This window comes from Oenanthe melanoleuca, chromosome 1 (assembly GCF_029582105.1).
Source record: "Oenanthe melanoleuca isolate GR-GAL-2019-014 chromosome 1, OMel1.0, whole genome shotgun sequence".
Taxonomy (NCBI): Eukaryota; Metazoa; Chordata; class Aves; order Passeriformes; family Muscicapidae; genus Oenanthe; species Oenanthe melanoleuca.
Window position 1 is genome coordinate 67,844,110 of NC_079333.1, and position 18,701 is coordinate 67,862,810.

The following is an 18,701-nucleotide window of genomic DNA, read 5'->3' on the forward strand; positions in this document are numbered from 1 at the left end:
TTCCAGAAATTCATGGCAACTTGTGACCCAAGCTGAACCCAAGTTTATTCTCAGACCAGCACTCTCTCCAGATAAATTATGTAGTGGTCAGAATTGGATATGACACACATTTTCAGAGTCTTCTGTGAAATTCCTGAGTAGGAACCACTCCTGACTTTACATTACCTATTCCCATCAGTTCCCCAGAATACCCCAACAGGAATGACAGAATCTCACATGGACTCAATGTAGAAGTAATCCCATAATGGACCAGCCTACTGTGATTTTCTGCAGACAATGAAATGCCTTGTGTCTGACTTGCTGCTTACAATTTAGAGACTACTAATTATTTTTATTCCTTTCAGGACAGTGGATGATATAGGAAAATTGCTTGCCTAAAGAGAAGTTAGTACCCAAATTGTAGCAATTGAGTTAAATAAATACTATCAGGAACTTTCTCCCTCATCCACCACCATCACTCCTCTTCATAGAAAAACCTGTGAAGCATAGTTCTGAGCATAATGTCTCTAGAGAGTTCATTTTTGTTCTTTCTTTGTTATTTCTGATGTCTTGCAATCAAATAGTCAAACGTTTATTTGAGAATAGAAGAAGTAATTACCACATCGAACGTAGAACTTCAGCTCTCCTCTGACATAACTACATGGTGAAAAAGATTTAATCTCCTCAACTGTAATGGTCATTAAAATGACACAAAATATTCCTAGTATTCCTCTCCTTCCCCATCCTCCCGACTCCCAGTATTTTCTAGGGGTCAAGACAGGTGTCTGCTGTCACTGTTGTTGTTATTATTAAGGATTTATTTTGACCAATAGTGAAAAGGCATCAGTTGTAGTACTGCAGTTATCTCACAACTCCAGCAATGTAATTTCAGAGTTTTTTGAAAGTACTGTCTTTTCTTGACACTTCTCAGAAGATTACTGAGGAGAAATTCTCATTTACCGAAGTGACTGAAAATCACTGTCACTCCAAATCAACACAGCCATTTAATGAAAATGGGCTTTTCAGCAATATAATAGGTGCTGCCAAAGCAATGATCAAAGAGAGAAGAAAGGGAATGAACTAAGGAACATGAGCTGTTAGAAAATTCAGCTGTGTTTTACTAAGCTGTCTGCCAAAAGATGATATCTGCCCTGTTGAATAATTTTCTTCGCCAGCTTCAGCTACTTCAAAATGTCTTCAGCTTTATTTCAAGGAACACATATTGGCTAATAAGGTGAAAGGTTTAATTCTCATGTTGGAATGAGTCATTAATACAGAAGCATTTTTAAAGGTGCTTTCACTGCAACTAGTGTTCAGATGATGGACATATTTTCATTTTTGTCTCTTAATTTTTTCCATTTGAAACCAGTGCTCCATCTTCCAAATTCACTAATTAATATGAGATTTACCTTTAGGTTTCTAAAATAAATAGCTGGTTACATGTCTAAACTTTTCTTCTACAGTCTTTTATGACAAGGCCCAGTATTTAAATTTTTTTTCATCCTGATTGAGAATGAAAATCTGAAATATGTATTTATTTGATGAAGTAATTTTACATGATGGAACTTCATGTCTTAGACTCCTACTGATACTAGATCATGGGGGAACGTTTAAAGCCATAACAAAACTATCCAGAATTAGAGCAACACTAACAATAGGAATCTGGTGATTCAACTAAAAAAAGTCCTCTTTTAGGATTAATCCAAGTGTTTTTCTCATTTTGAAATTAAATACTTTATTAATTTGCCCAATTCTCTATTTTTTTATTTTTATTTTTTTACATTAAAATTAAAATGCTACTTTATTTTTCCTTTTCCATCATTTTTCTTTTTCCATCATTTCTGCCAGCTGGTTCTTTCCTCTCACAATCCAGATTCAGAAACACTTCTGGCTGACCAACACTGCCTATTTCAAAGAATAGTTCACCCACTAAATCTTCATTGGTCTTAAATATGTTATGCTAGTGTATATCTAAAAAGGTCTCACATTCTAGGGCTGATGAAATTTCTGTTAAAAATGACGAGAGAGGCTTAACATAGAAACAAAGTACTCCAATCTGTTAATTAAAAAATCATTTTATCTTGCTTTTGAAAATTCTAGTTCAGACCACTTAGTATTTTGATACTCTCAGTAAACTGTTTTCATTCAAATTTGTGAATTAAATATTATCACAATAGTAGTGTGTGTTGATTTTCCCTTTGATAAATAGCAGCTTTCTGATAAATAGCAGCTTTTTTTTTGGAAAAGGGCCTGCTTTTCCCTATCTTTTTCTCCTGCTACACACAAGTAATTCCATTGACTCTGTTACACTATTGTGAAATCTAAGTGAAATAAAAACATTGATTAATTTTGTTTAGAGCATAAGCAATATATTCAGATGCTTATAATATTTTTTCCCTGAAAAAGACACTTGCCATTTATTTTCATGAGTGCCACAGATAAATCAGTGATCAAAACCAATGATCTACTTATATTTGTTAGAAAACTCTCAGTGGAGAGAGGATGAGAAAATATTCACAGCATTTTCCATCACATTCTGTCATTCTAACTTCCTAGAAAATCTGGCTCACACATACATAATTGATGCCCATCTTTGCAGGTGATAAAATTTCTTCTAACGTCTTCAAGGTTGTGTGCATAATTGAAACTGAAGACTCTGCTTAGCCAACTTCATGGCAATCTTATCAGGAACAAGAGGCATCTATGAAGTGTGAGAGGAGGAATAAGAAAGAATTCTCATGTTCTTAAAATAAGTTTTTTCTCCTCTGTTGCAAAATCATGTAAGTGCTTCAGGCAGTATTATTATTTCTACTCAGAATTTTTCTTGGTTTCCTAGATGGAATTATTGCCCGTGTCACAAATACATTTGCAATCATGTTAACATCTTATAAAATCTCAGTACTAAGTTATGAAGAAAACAATATCTCTTTTATAAATGCAGTTCATTCTAAAGATGAAAAAAATCTTCTTCCCTCCATTTATACTCCTGTCCCTTTTTCATTATTTTCTGACCAGTATTTGTAAAGATATTGTTCTTCCTTCATTTAAATTCCTCATCTAACCCACTTTGCTACATCTACAAGTTTTGAATCTTTAAAAAATGTTAAAAGTAATAAAACATAAGACTTTTCAATGTATATTAGCTTTTTATCTGTTTCATGTCTTGTAATTTTCAGGGTGTTTGGATGAGACTCATCCTCTTTCATTGTTATCACAGCAGGAGTTTGTGAATATGTGGTTTTGATTTTTGTCTGATTCTCTTTAATCTATCTCCAGTTGCCCCTCATATCTTCTACTCTGTGATATAGTGTATATTGATAATCCTTAATAGTCAACATACCCCTTTTGCTCCCATAATACCCTGAGACAAAACACTGAGAAGTAACTTAATTTCTGTCAGAAAAGTGACATTGTTTTAAATCTGATACTGGAGAAAAAAACAGATTTTATCAAAGTCCTGGCCACTTAGAAGCACACAATTTACATCAGAATTCCACTTTCCAAGTGCTTAAAATTAGGTCTATTTGAAACAGGAAATAAGTCAGGAAATATCCTTTTTTTTTCTAGACTTCCTGAAATCACTAATGGAAAAAGATTGTCAGTTCTGAAAAAGTAATTTTGAAAGGAATGGTGCTGGCAAAATCTTATATAATTAGTGTAGCCTAAGGTGTATCATTAAATGTCCCCATACTTAAAGGCAACAGCTGTTAAAAAGCTTTTAATTCAGACTGCAAGAGTGAGGGCATAGGATGCATCAAATTTTCTCTTCCTTTGCTCCCCTGAATTGCCTCTGACCCTCTGACACCAGTTTATGCTGGACTGATCTTGTGATATCTTGCTGGATAATTTTTTCAGTCTCCAAACTGAACAAAAAAAAAAAAAAAAAAAAAAAAAAAAAAGAGAAATATGATAAAACTGTTTGTTATCCATTTGTTTCTACATCACTAATGACCCAGGACATTAGTCAAATACACACAGCCCAACTGTTCATTTTACTGCTTGGAATGGTACTTGAAGTTCAATGCCATATCTGGTATATTGGCTTGTCAATCCTAAATTGCAATCCTTTTCACTTGTGAATTACAGATTAGCTGATTAAAGCTTATGCAGCATGAAGACAAAAACTAATCCTTTAATAAATTAAAAAAAATTCTTGTGAATATTCTGATTCATTGTTTCTGCTTGGCTCCTCATTTTGGCTTTCATATCTCATTCTTCACCTTCTTGGTAAATATTTCTTGCTCTGAAATTTATGTCTACTCTCTTAGATTCCCAATTTAAAATAAACTTCAGTGGACTTGACTCCATCATTTGTTTTTGTCTCTTGCTGCAATGGGGCTTTTTCTTCATGATATAAGTTTTCTGTTTTTGTGTTTCTGTATTACAGTTAGGACTATGAAGGGAAGGCTGGGGTGCACTACTGCAAAAGCAGGACTATCTGTGCTCTGGGTATGCACATCTTCTTGAAATCAGAGCATATGAAAAAATGAAAGGGAATTAAAATCCTCAGGGATTTAGAGCAGCCAGAATGACAAGCACTGAGATACCTAAACTCAGGAAACAAAAAAACACCAGAGGCTAATGGCAGAGAATCTACTCAAATGAACAAAGTGAAAATTTTAAAAAAAGAAAGTGCCACAAGGAGAGAATTTGAATTACACTACCATAAACAGGAAAGGGTCAAAATTAGCCATAACTAGTGGCAGGTTCACAACTTCACTCACCAATTTCTATTTCTATTTTCACCTAGATTTTAATTGTTCTAATTAAGATGAAATGTTCAGATTGATATTTTTGTACGTTTACAGACTACAAGTTTTTACTTTGAAATCTGTACATAGGATTTAAAAATTATTTTTTTTCTTTGGAGAACTGCTTTAAAACTCAATTTTAATAAAATAGGAACCTTATTTAGAAAGGATGAAAATAAACATCCAGAATTTTCCAGGTTTGCAATTCTGTGAGAGGATTGGCATTTATTTCTTGCCTTTTTAGTTTTTAAATTTTCTAACAATATTCTAACCCTTGCTACTTTAAGGTTTCTTCAGCAGTAAAAAGTAACTATAAAAATTACTACTACTTTAGTAGATTAAAAAGATCAATGCATTAATGAGTTCGATTAAACATTCAATCGGGTTTTAGAGAATTTTCACTCAAAACTATTATGCAAATTTGCATCCCTTATTTGCTTGATTTTTGCTTACTTTTCCATTTTGTAACAATTATTTCCCCTGCCAAATATGTCAACACTGAAATCTGGAGATCTTTTTTTTAAGCTCTCCACAAACAAAAGCAGAAGGAAGGTAATGGTTTCCTAACATTCCCAGGTGCTAGGAGGGAGTGTTCAGTGGGAAGAGTTGTTTGTTCATTTATGTGGGTGGATTTAGGGAGAAAAACAGAGAGTCTCTATGCATTCCTTCTATACTGCATTTTTAAATGAATATCAGCTACCAAGACTAAGGAGGAGACCTAATGAAATTCATCAAAGCAGAATAATAAATATGTACTTATGTGCAAATACATTTATAAAAATTCATATACATAGACACACTTGTGATCACACAGATTCATAGATTAACTAACCTGCTCCTCCATCAGTTTTAAAGTACTGAGTTTAGTTAAAAGGAAAAGTGCCTGTGACCTGATGCATGTCTCATAACTGGATAACTCAAGAAGCTCTGAGAACTTAATGTGAACTGTAAGAAAGTTGATATCAGGACAATATATCAATTTACTCTATAAACTCAATTTCTGTGTGCATTCTGTATCTGTTTTTTTGAAAAAGTAAGTTCCTCTTAGAATAAAATTCATAGAGTTAGCATAAGAATTATGACGTTTCAGAGAAATTCTGATATGGGTACTACAGCAGCAGAAGGCATAAATGTCACAAGCAATACAGAATAAATATTTTTAAAATTTTTTAATCATTACACCATCTATTACAATTTCTTATTTCATTTTTGTATTTTTAAGAGACAAGAAGAATGTATCCTCAAAAAATAATATGCTCAGGAATTCTCATCAGTCTTGGTGTCTTTAAAATTCTAGAAATTAATTTTCTGGTTTCTTTCGTGGAGTGTTTTTTTTTTTGTGTTTTTTTTTTTATTTTTTTTTTTTTATTTGTTTGTTTTTTTCTTTTAAGAACAATAAAATCTTTTTAGTTCAGGTCTCATTACTGACTTTTAGGTACTACTTTTTTTTCTTTCTCTTCTGATTAGAAAACTTAATTTCACTCAAATTGTGAACTTCAACCCAAAAGCACTAACTTCCCTCATACCACTGTATAGACATTTGCAAAAGACAGGAAAGCCCACTAGGTAATTCAGAACAAGAGAATAATTTTAGATTTTTTTTTATATTACATCTGACTCTTGACAAAACCTGTGGAGACAGTTCTATAAAGTCATCTTGTATAGGATAAAATTAGCTCTTGTGAATCCTTCTTTCATGTCTGCTCTCTTGGCTTCACCTGTGGTTTTTGTCTTCTCTCAGTTCCTTTTTCCTGGGAGTTCTCTTTTACAGTAGGTCAGGTTAAATTCCACCTGATCTTTAAAGCCATCAGAAAATTTCAGTATCCTCCTATGCTACTCAAAACTTTAAATCAAGGAAAGACAAAAAAACTACTTCAAACAGCTTTCCTCTTTGTCTCTACTTGCAGAGACGTGGGAGAACTGACGTTGCTTTCTGCTTCTCTAATATCTTATAACCAGAAGAAGGAACATAAGGAATGTCTTTTTGTTTTTTTCCCCTTAAAAATAATCAATCTTTCTTTGAGAACATAGAAGGTCAGTGTCTATCAGGCTTATTTTTACTGATGTGGTGAGAAATAATAGATTTCTAGTTTAGACATAATTATATTCTTAGCAGGCAACTTAGTTTGAACCTCTCTCCTTTCTCTCTGGGTCTCCTAAATCATTAACCTTTATTAATTGTCCTCTGGAGTTCTGTACAGAGTCCTTGACATTGCTCATTTTTTCCCATATATTTTCACCTGTGACACAAATGAATGATTTGGTTGGCTTAAAGAATCCATATCAGAGGTATTAGCAAAAGGGGTTTTAATATGATGTAGAGTGCATCCATCACAACTTGCCTGATTTCAAAAATGTAATAGAAAAACATTCTAGCTTTGTGGAGGGGGAGGAAAGGGGAATTAAACCAACTCTTGTGTTTCTGAGTATTTTTCTAAGTTTATATTCTACTTGGACCTGCTCATTGACCTGGAGGCCAGCCTGTGCAGACTAATGGGTTCAGACTGCTCAAGCTTAGCCCCTACTTGAGCAGTTGGGTTACACCTACAGCACTTGGCCTTGAGTCTCCTTGAGTCCTCCATGCTCCAAAACGTTTGCTTTTCTATTTCACAGCATCTAAAGTAATGTGACTGAGTCACCATAGTGGTGACTGTAAGAGCAGTGTTTCTCTAACTTCAAAAGAGCAGTATGACAACACATGGGGGAGTTTAGGGGTTCAAAGCCGTCTGTAATGTGAACAACAGCTCAGAAGGATGGTTGGGGTCGAGTCCCAGCTATGACTCATCAAAATTTCACAATGGGAGCTGCCCTCTTGGAGGCCATTCACAGAGCCAAGAACTTATTTCAGAGGGAAAATGCTGACTGACTTCAAAGCAGTAAACTAGCACTTATGCAGCATAAATTGTGAGGCTACTGAGATGCAGAGATGAACTAGGGGGCTATTAATTAGAAGTGTGAAATACCTACTGAGAAAGAGGAAAAACATTTAGTGTACAGTAAGAAAGATAAAAGATACCAAGAGAGCAAGAAATCTTTTCTTCTGATAGGTTTCAAAAACAAAGGAAAATTTTAAATAAATTACACAAAACTAAATGCTTAATGATATTCTTTCAAATTCTTAATTACTTTCATGTAACTTAACTCACACTAGACTGAAAAACTTTAAGAGCTATTTATTTTTTTAAAGACATTTGTGTAAGACAAATATGCTTAACTCTGATCCCAGAGGTATGTCATTTGAATTTCATTCTGGAATACTAGGAAGCTGTGCTGTTCATCCTGCCCATTTATAGTGCTTGTTACTCATTTAAGTTCATATTTTACGAATCATGTTGGCACTTCTATTTCTTGAAATTAGAAGTTTTAATAAATAATATGTTTCTTAATAATAAATGGCAATGCAATACAAATCTTTGATTTTGATCCAGAATGGTTATGTGTGTTAACTGTAGTTAATGTTATTAATATATTTTAGGCCATGTGTCTTGTCAGAAACTAATATTTCCTTTTTATTACAAAATAATAAATACTTGTTCATTAAACATACAGAAGAGGAGTATGGAGTGGTCGAAACAACTTAAGACAATGTTTCCTATTCAAAATTAATAAATCTTCTGAGACACAGAGTATTTCAACCACTACGTTTCACTATACTTCTCTGAAGAAAATTTTTATTTAACTTTTACCCATTTATTCCATTTTCTCATTATATATGTATTATCATATTTTTGGCTGGGCCTGTGACTTTAAAAGAATTTATGGAAGTATAAAGCCATTAAAGTAACAATGGAATTTCTGCTTCATATTCATTCATAATCAAAAAACAGTCAGACAGTATAAACACACTTCAACATATTTAAATCACAGTACATGTAGCAATGTGAATATAAGCCTTTACAAGAGGAATTGGATTTCAGCAAAGCATTTGATACTCTCTCACAGGATCCTTTTGGACAATACATGCAGCATTCAGCTGGATAAACACACCATGTGATGGGTGAGAAACTGGCTCACAGGTTGGGCACAGAGGGTTACAGTGAATGGGGTGGCATGAGACTGGTCATCTGTCACTAGTGAGGTTCCACAGGCTCCATCCTCAATCCTCTGCTCTTCAACGTCTTCATAAATAACTTGGACTCAGGACTGGAAGGGGGTTCTAAGCAAGTTTGCAGATGATACAAAACTGAGAGGAGCTGTTGACTCCCTCCAAGGCAGGGAGGCCCTGCAGAGAGACATTGATAAATTAGAGAACTGGGAAATCAACAGCTGTATGAAGTTCAACAAGGACAAGTGCTGAGTTCTGCACCTGGGCTGTGGCAACCCTGGTTGTGTGTATAGACCAAGAAATGAGGGGCTGGAAAGCATTGCCACAACAAGGGACCTCAGGGTCCTGGTTGATGGCAAGTTGAACATGAGCCAGCAGTGCCCTGGTGGCCAGGAGGGCCAACCCTGTCCTGCATCAGGCACAGCATCACCAGCCAGGCAAGGGAGGGGATTGTCCTGCTCTGCTCTGAGCTGGGGCAGCCTCACCTCCAGTGCTGGGGACAGGTTTGGGCACCACAACATAAGAAAGCTTTCAAGTGATTAGAGAGTGTCTGCAGGAGGGCAACAAAGATGGGGAAGGGTCTGGGGGGAAGCCTTGTGAAGAACAGCTGAGGTCACTTGGCTTCTTCAGCCTGGAAAAGAGGAGACTTGAGAGGAGATTTCATCACAACTACAACTTCCTTGGACAATGCCCTTGGGCACATGATGTGACTCTTGGGGATGGTCCTGTGCAGGACTGGGAGTGATCCTTGATGATCCTCATGGGTCCCTTCCAATTCAGTGTAGTCTGTAATTCTGTAATAATCTTACAGACCCAATGTTTAATGCATACAGTACTGCCACCTTTTGATTGTAATTCTCACTGCTACATATAGACAATCATGTAAGAACATTTTGTCTTAAAAAATTCATCTTATTCATATCTTAAACATGCTAGATAAAATATATTTTAGGAATTTGCACTAAGTTCCATGACAGCCTTTCAGTATTTTTAAACCAAGACGTTCAAGTTTATCTAAATCTCCTTACATTATTTACCATTAAATTTCTAAGTTAACCAAAGACTATATGAGGCCAGGGTCTACAAATTTGATGATTTCACTTTCCAAAAAGTTACTTTGTCAATATATGTTTTAAAACTCGTGACATCAGCTGATGCATTTTCTTTCACTCTATTTGAAAAACTAGACCTTAGGGGACAGCAGATCTTGTAAACTACCCACACCTTACCTGCTGCTTCTAGAGATTCATCAGAACCCTAGAGCAATCACACATTTTTCAGATTCCCACTTTCTGGCAAGGTTTAGAGCTAATGACAAATGCTCACATTTAAATATCCATGAGATAACTTGGGACCCATTGTCTTCAAAGATGTGTTCGGGTAAAAAAATTCACCCAAAATAAAATCTGGGTGGAGGAAGTAAAAGAGCAAGTGAAAACTATGGAATTTTAATGTGTGAATTTGTATCATTCACCCTTGATGCAATTTTAAAATAAGGCCATTACTGTCATGTTAAGTCTGAGAAGTTACTGAAAAGATGTAGTCCATGCACATCTACATGTAGATGTCTACATGGACACTTCATATCTAAGCTCCTGTTGCAGCCAATGCAAGCCTTGAATTTGGTTCAGTTGCCCAAATACATATATATATATATATATATATATATATATATATATATATATACACACTATATACATATATATGTGTATATATACATATATACAAATATATACAAATATATACATATATGCATATATAGATATATGGATACATATGTGTACATATAATATATGACATAAGGTGTTGGAAACAATCATGCTTTCTGTAGAGTCAGATGAATTTCAAACAATGTATATATGCTAAGGCATCTCATTTCAAATGCCACTGAGAATTTATGTTCATTCTTGTCCTTGTATTGCAGGGAATTTAAATGGCCAAGTGCAGATGTTTACTCACCCCATACTGCCTGTTGAATTTGAAATCTGTTCTTACCACTGACCTCAATACATATATGTAGATCCAAATGTTATCCAAAAAAGAGGGTTTTTTGGGGGAAAAAAGGCACATACTTTGCCTTCAGAATCTCAGCAGTGTAATGAAGATACAAGAGGCTGTTGCTAACTCAATTACAAGAGTGCAAGGATATACAAAGGGAAGCATCACTCTTAACAGACTTCAGCACACAATGCCAACACAGATGGTCCTTAATAACAGAAGGAAGGCTCACTACAAGACAAAATCTTTTCAATTCCTAACCCTTTTCTTTGGTGTTACAGTCATCCAATGTTCCTCTGGGTCCAGAGGGATAAAAGCTCCTGGGGTCAAGCAAACTAAAATAGCATGGACTTAACAGCAGAGTTACACCAGTACCCCACAATCAAAGCCAGGAGAAGTGTGCTACCCTGGCCCCCCTCAGGCCAGGAGATGACTTTGGGGCCCCTATGTGGGTTCTAAGAAAGACAAAAATTCTGTATAGCCATTGGTTACACTGAAAAAGAGACCAAAATGGGAAAAGCAAAGTGTTACTAACACTCAAAACTCCTATTTCTTGGACTGGAAGTCCATTATAACCATCATTATATATAGCATATAAAAGAATTATAAATAAAAAAAAAGAATGTAACATAGGGAAATAACGATTCAGGATAATTGTCTCTCCAGAGTAATCTGAAGGAAAAGTGCTCTAAATTAAAATTAGTTCATCAGAAAATAAAACGTTATTTAAATTGAAGGACCTGTTTCAGGTGAGAATCTTGCAACATCACAGACAGAACATATATATCAACTAAATACATTAATTCATTTGGTCACCTCATCCAAGTACAGTGTTTTTATTAAATGATTATTTTAGTACTGTGTTTTAATATAATTTCTTTAGTATTGTTATACTTCAGACTATTTTTCCCTTCTATTCAATTTATTCTGTGTATCTCTGTGTTGAAATCCTTGATGATCTTACAGGAAAGATAGATTAGCAGTTTTAATACAGTTTTTCTCCTCAAGACATTTTGCTGTTTTCAAAAAGCTGTACAATATGACCTTTATCACCTGAAAAAGTTAAAGTTATAATGAGGTTTCCCAAGCTATTTGCAGGAAGTGTTATGAACTTGACGGAATATATCCACCTGAATTTTACTGACATCATGCTATTTGGGATTCTGAGATGACATTTTAAGGCAAATCCTTCCTCATGACCTTCTTAGTTACTAAAAGTTTAATTCCATTTTTATTTCTATACAGAATTTACAGTCCACCAAGTGATACTTGGTAATTAAAAATCCATTTGACTCCAACTGTCTTTGGGATTGAGTGCCACAACCTAAAATGTCTCTTGATTTTTTTTATTTCCCTGAACTGGCATTTTCAATAGATTGAATTGGACTGCTCCACTCAAGAGCTCTGGTTGAGACAGGGAAAATCAGGTCTTGTGTCAGAATTATGGCCTTAATAGCATTTAAAACAGTCTGTTTTGCCATCCTAGGGAGTAAAATCCCTTAACACATTTTGGGCCTCCCAGGGGGACTGTCACATTATGATGTGTTGTGCTGTCTCCCTGCCAACTGAAGAAACAGATCTTGAAGTCATGACAGGTTCCTCCGACTGGCACTTGCAGAAAGTGTCCTTTGACATGGGGAAGATATTTTGGTATTTTTTATGACTCTATAATCATTCCCACAGTGTTGCCTGTGCAATAAAAGTGCCTTCAAAAGATCCCCATTATACTTTTCTCACAGAAACATCAATCAGCTGTGAGCAAATAAGCACAGAAAAATAATAACACACAGAGAAATGAATCCCCAAGAAAAGCTTCCTATTTTAATTGGTCAACTTACTAGAAAATTCTCTGTGATCTATTTCAGGTCTATGAACTCCCACTAATAGATACTCAACCCAACCTTTGCAGAGATTCATTGGCAGATTATTCTAGAAATTAACAAATAAGATGAAAATAGTGTGTGTTTTTAATTTTCAGATTTAATTTAATTCACATTTTAAAAAATTCCTGTGCAAGAGGCCAATGGAAAGATAAATCTATAAAATGGAAAGATAATATCTATATTATTTAGACGTTACAATAGTGATAAGGTTCTAATTTTTTTATTCAATCAGCAAATCCTGGTGAAATTCTTGAAGGAAAATCAATCACAACCACAACAAGAATCAATTTTGCAGAAAAGCAAGAAATCTGCTTCAGGAAGACTCTCTATTTCATTTAGAAACTTCTGCTTTGGAGAGATAGAGAGGGAGGCTTGATTAGTAAAAAAAAAAAAACAGCCTCTCACAAACTGAAGACTGCATAATTGAGCAGATTTTATGCATGACCCACTGCTGGTTACCTATGCACAAGTTACAAAATTCAGAAAAGAGCATGTGCTTCAATCACAAGTAAGCACAGAAAAATTTGATATTTTAATAAAAAATAGAGAAAAAAATAATATTTAAGAATTCTTTTCTTCCAATTGATACAAATTTGATTAGCAGTCATTAATTTCTGTTAAAGATTCAATACTTTGGTCAACAGAAAGAGATGCAGTCTCCAAAACAATGGATATATAATATTGTCTACTGAAAATATTTTTGAGTGGCAAACTAACATCACTAGCAGATGTGTAATCAAACATGAATGACTCTACTAGGCAGTCATATTCTTCATCTTTAATATTGTGAGGTTTTTAATTTTTTCATGCAAAATTAATGTCAGCATGTCTGACTATTTCTAATTTTATAAAAGATATTGTTTTAGAGACATTTATATTTGCATTTCAATCTTCCAATTTATGAAGAAGATATAGTTATTTTATGTATCGATATCTATATCATCTATCTATCTATCTATCTATCTATCTATCTATCTATCTATCTATTTATACCTACATATGTATATAATAAATTAAATAAAATATAATTATTAATCTTTAATTTTGTGAGTTTTGGAACTAAATCTTTGAAAATATTAAAAAAACCTGAGATTTTTTGACTGACTAATTTCTTCAATCTTTCATTAAAATCCAGTGTAAAAGTCTGCAGAACTGTTATGTTTTATTGTGTAAGACCTTGAATACATAAATAAGACTTTTGCAGTGAAGAGCAAGGTAATTTGACAGAACATGATAGAAAATTATCACAATAGCTTCCTGAACAATTGGCTCTTTTGCTTGCTAACTTATCTGATAGCTTGTGGGAAAATATAGAAATTAACAACATTGTATGGTGTTATTTATGCACAAATTATTTTAGGATTAAATCCTTTGTTATGAAAATCTGCCAGCTTTTCTTTTGTGTGTATGTATGCATGTAAGAAAGTACTCATAAATAATTTTATGAAGAGAAGGGATAAGGTACTGAAAGGCTTGATGGACAGTGCTCTAAAAAAAGTCTTATTGCCCTGAGTAGCTCTCTCTCACTGCTTGCTCTTCCACTCCTAATTACTACCTTAAGGAAAAATCATCTTATCTGCCTGCTATTCTTGTAGGCTGCTGGCTGTTGTACTCTGCTCAGTGTCCCACTTTTCTATTTATAGGCTTGGATATTTTTCTTTCCCTTTTATGCTCTCCCTGTTTATCACACCCATCCTCTCCACAGGAGTAGACTCCCATCTATGTGCTCAGAAGGGTGTCTGTACATTACTTTATGGGTTGGATCTTAGATCTCTACAGATCTGGGGATCAAACAGAGAAGTGAACCTGAACTGCAGTTAGGTATTTGTAGGGGAATGAAAAAATGACTGACTTTCTGCAGAAAGAAGGATCCTTCTCCTCTCATAGGTTTTGATTCATTGCCTTTACTGTGTATTAGGTACTCCCATAAGAAATAATAATACAAAAAAACCCCAAAAAACCAAAAAGCAAACAAAGAAAAAAATCCTCACCCACAAAACAAAACAAAAACCAAAAAACAAACCTACCCAGGTCTGATCTTTACAACTTTTACTAAGTGTGGGAGGATGTAAGTTGCATTGCCCACTTCAGATCTGTGTAAAAGCCTGGCTGTATGATTGGAAAGTTGCTCTTCCCCTCACACCCAGACATGCATTCCCATTCCTCTGGTGACTCTGCCCAATGAACTAGCTCAATGTGTGAGCAGATGTACAATACAGGGAGAAAGGCCAGGACAATCCCTGTGAATAAAACTTACCCATAAACTGCCTTTTCTTATACTGTCAATCCTGAGTTACGTTTTAGGAACAGGTGATCTCATTTTCAGATGGCTCACCTTATGCAAATTAAAGAAAGTCATCATCCCACTCTACAGTTACTCTGATTCCTCACCCTTAAATGAAGATGAGTATCCCACATTGTTCTGGCTTCTAGGACTATTTAAACTTTATTATTTAATATTTATGGACCTCTGATCCAACAGTGAAGGAATTATTTGATTTTGTTTTTCCTCCATAAAATTTGTAGTGATGCTCTTTTCCCACCAAGTATATTGGAGTTTTATAGCATATTTAATATATATTTTGGTCCAGCTCTATTTTCTTCAAGTTTTAAAGCTCTACTTTTATCTGTTAGCTTTGAAGAAATTGGAGATAATTATAGGGATAACAGAGAATCTTTGGTTTTTCAGAATACATAACAAATTAATTTAAGACACAAAGCTCCACAATTAAAGGAAATCTACAGCGTTGCTCTTGATTTTGGTATGAAATAACTCAAGATACAAGATTTCTGCAATTTAATATATTTATGAGGACTAAGCAAAAGCCAAGGATCTCTCTTCTGCTTCTCTTGAGATTTTCTTCAAGTTTGATAATATTTACAGCACACTTGAATTTTTGGACTAGCAGTAGTCCATTCTTGATTGAACCACAAAAGATTACACAGAGTATTACCTCCTGTTGTATTTATATCCACTGTCTGTCTGTCACATTATTAGGATTAATCAAAAGAAATAAATTATCCAGAGGAAATTAGTAAATATAGAAAAACTACAGGGGATGTTTATGGGGATTTTACATATGTATTATAATGTTAGTGCACTGGTAATTTAAATATTTCTGTTATAAAGAAATTAAACATTTCTGTTATACAAATAAAATATTCTTGGCAATTTTTTGACAATGAAATATAAAATTCTGCTTCCAAAAAGGAATTTGATAGAAGGTCCCTATATATAGCCATATTTCAGGAAAACTTCAAGGAAATGGGAAGCATAAAACTCTACACTTATTCCAACCCCATTGAATTCACTAATATCCCTGCCCTGCCCCTCTCCAAATCATATTTTCCTTCATTAAAATTTTAGCATGATACTGTTTGCATCCATTTACATATGTAGAGCTCATTGTTTGTTGCTTGGTTTAAAAAACAAAACAAAACAAAAAGCCAAACCAATTTATTCTGCGAGAAATAAGAAATAAAAGCCATTAAAATTTACTAGCAGAATTTTTCTATGCAACTTTTGCTTGCATAGTTTCTCAATGGATATCTTTTCTGATTATTTTCCTAGGTCCTAAAAAATTAGGTAGAAAAATAAAGACAAATACCATATAGTATGTATATATTTTTAGAAGACACTGAAAATCAAAATAATTCAAAAGGTAGCAACATTTTGCTATGGATATCTGAACATTTTGAAATCAGTCTCAGAGTGGAAAAAAACCCCAGACCAAAACAAATCCAAACTCAAAACCCAGTGTCACATAAAAGTAGTTTTAAGAAAATGCTCATTTTTTGGAAAGAATTTCCAGTTATTTTATGGGAAAAAAAAACCAAAAACCCCCACATTGTTAAGTAAGAATAGGCAAATGGTCATATACTTATTATTTTCTAATTTATTGCATTATTAGAGTAAAGAGATTTCTAGTTTCTCTCAGGAGCACTTGAGTTAAGAGCAACAACCAAAAGGGATGAGGAAATATAAAGAAGATGTAGATAAGGCTTATTTGAATCTCTGTAATTGTTCCTACAGAGTGTTTTAGTAGTGGCTAAGTTCAATCAGGATTTAAAAATGTTTTTCAGGACCAATCATAAGGTACTTTTCCCACTCCTCAAACCAAATGTAAACCAAATATTTTCTTGTTGATAAATTTTACCATTTAGTAAGTTTTTTTTTACAAAGCATTTCTGTTTGCATAACCTACCCTTTCTTAGTTTTTCATGTTCTAAGAATGATTATTACTGAGTTTTCTTATTTAACACCATCATTCTAGTAACATCATCATATCTATTTTTAATTCATGGATATTTTGTTCAACTATAAAGAAACACACTGAAAGAAAAATGAAACAGAATATTTTTCATTTTCAAGCTATTAGGTAAAAAATTCAGAATGTACAGTGAAAGTTGTGCTAAATCCCTCACTTTGCACACTTTGATAATTGTAAATACCAGACTGTATGTAGTAAAACCATAGAGCTCTGTGCAAGTCAGAAATGAAAAAAACTTCTGAAACCCAAAAACTGACAAGCTTTTCTTAATCACCCTTACTTATTCCACCCCTTAAAAGAGAGCACGTCATAAATTATTTACCTAGAAAAGATTCCTCTCCTTGTGGAAATGAATGGCAATACATTATTTCTTTGGGACCTACTGACCATTTTTCCTTATTGTATTTCTCGAGGAGGATCTCCAGTTCCTCTCTAAGGAAACAAACTAGAAAAAGTCACCTCCAAATGCTAGTGGGGTTTATATAAGGATTTCTTTGATTGGCAGAAAATTTCCAGCCTTTCCTTTTTTTCATCTTTTGTCTCCAAAGGAACAATTGAGAAAAAATAGTTAAGAACGAGGAGACAATGTAGTCAGAAATCAAGATTTCAAAATGGAAGAGGCTGGACACATTTCTCCTAGATGACTAGATATTTTTGGCAGTTGTATGTGCCCCTTTCACCTGTATTTAGATGCATTCCTTCCTTATGATAGAAAGCTTTTGAAAGCTAATCATATAATAAAGTAAAATATATTTTCCAAGAGCATATGACAAGCTAGAAAATAACATCAGTCTTTATGGGCACTACGGTTTTATCTTCAAGAACTTGGAAGAAAAGAAATAAATTCACTAGAAGGGACAGTTATGCATTACAAAAATATTTTCTGTGCTCCAGATATTGCCAGAAAACTGAGATGAGTTTTGAATTCACAAATGAAACACGACACAATCTTGTTTTGCATGGACTTGCTTTCTGTAATGAAAGTTTTACATAGCTTGGCTTCATGAAGTAAAATGTTGATTGAAAATATTTGTGACAGTTGTGGGTAGTTACCAAAGTTGCTATTACAGTACTTCAATAAAATGTTGCCACTTTAAATGCTAGGTACTAAACTGGTTGGAGTGTACTGCAGCATTTTAGATACTATACTATGTGTGAGCTCACATTCCATTAAATGAGTCACTTTTTCTGACTGACATCCCATTTGCTCCGTGGAAACAGTGAAGTTATTTACTGGATGAAAAAATGAAGCCAAACATGAGTTTATATGATGGCAAAAAATCTGGCTTGCTTGTCAGAATTTACAGAGTATGAAAAAGCCATTTAAAATTTGTTAAGCATTCTGATCAAAGTATTGATTAAGGAGAGAAACTATAGTCTGAGTGAACACAAATATTGTTACAATAAGTTTTATGATATTTATGTGTGTCAATGGGTGTCAACTCTAGATTATGAGAGATAATATATCTTATAACACAGCCACATCAGGGCTTTTTCTTCATTTGCTACAGTTATTACTTTCTCAGGGTATATGAAGTTATGCTTACAATGGATCAAATAATATATAAAATAAAAATTGATATTTCAATACAAGAAATTCACATTTCTAGAATTTTTTTCATGTACTTTGCACTCTTTATTTCTTTAGTTGTCTTACATTAAATCAACAGTTTTGCAGATTTTCTTGCCTTTAGATAGAGATTTAACTGACTCTAGCTAAAGGGTTTATCAAATAGTGCTGTATGTTTTCTAAGCTCTTCTACACTAGTTATGC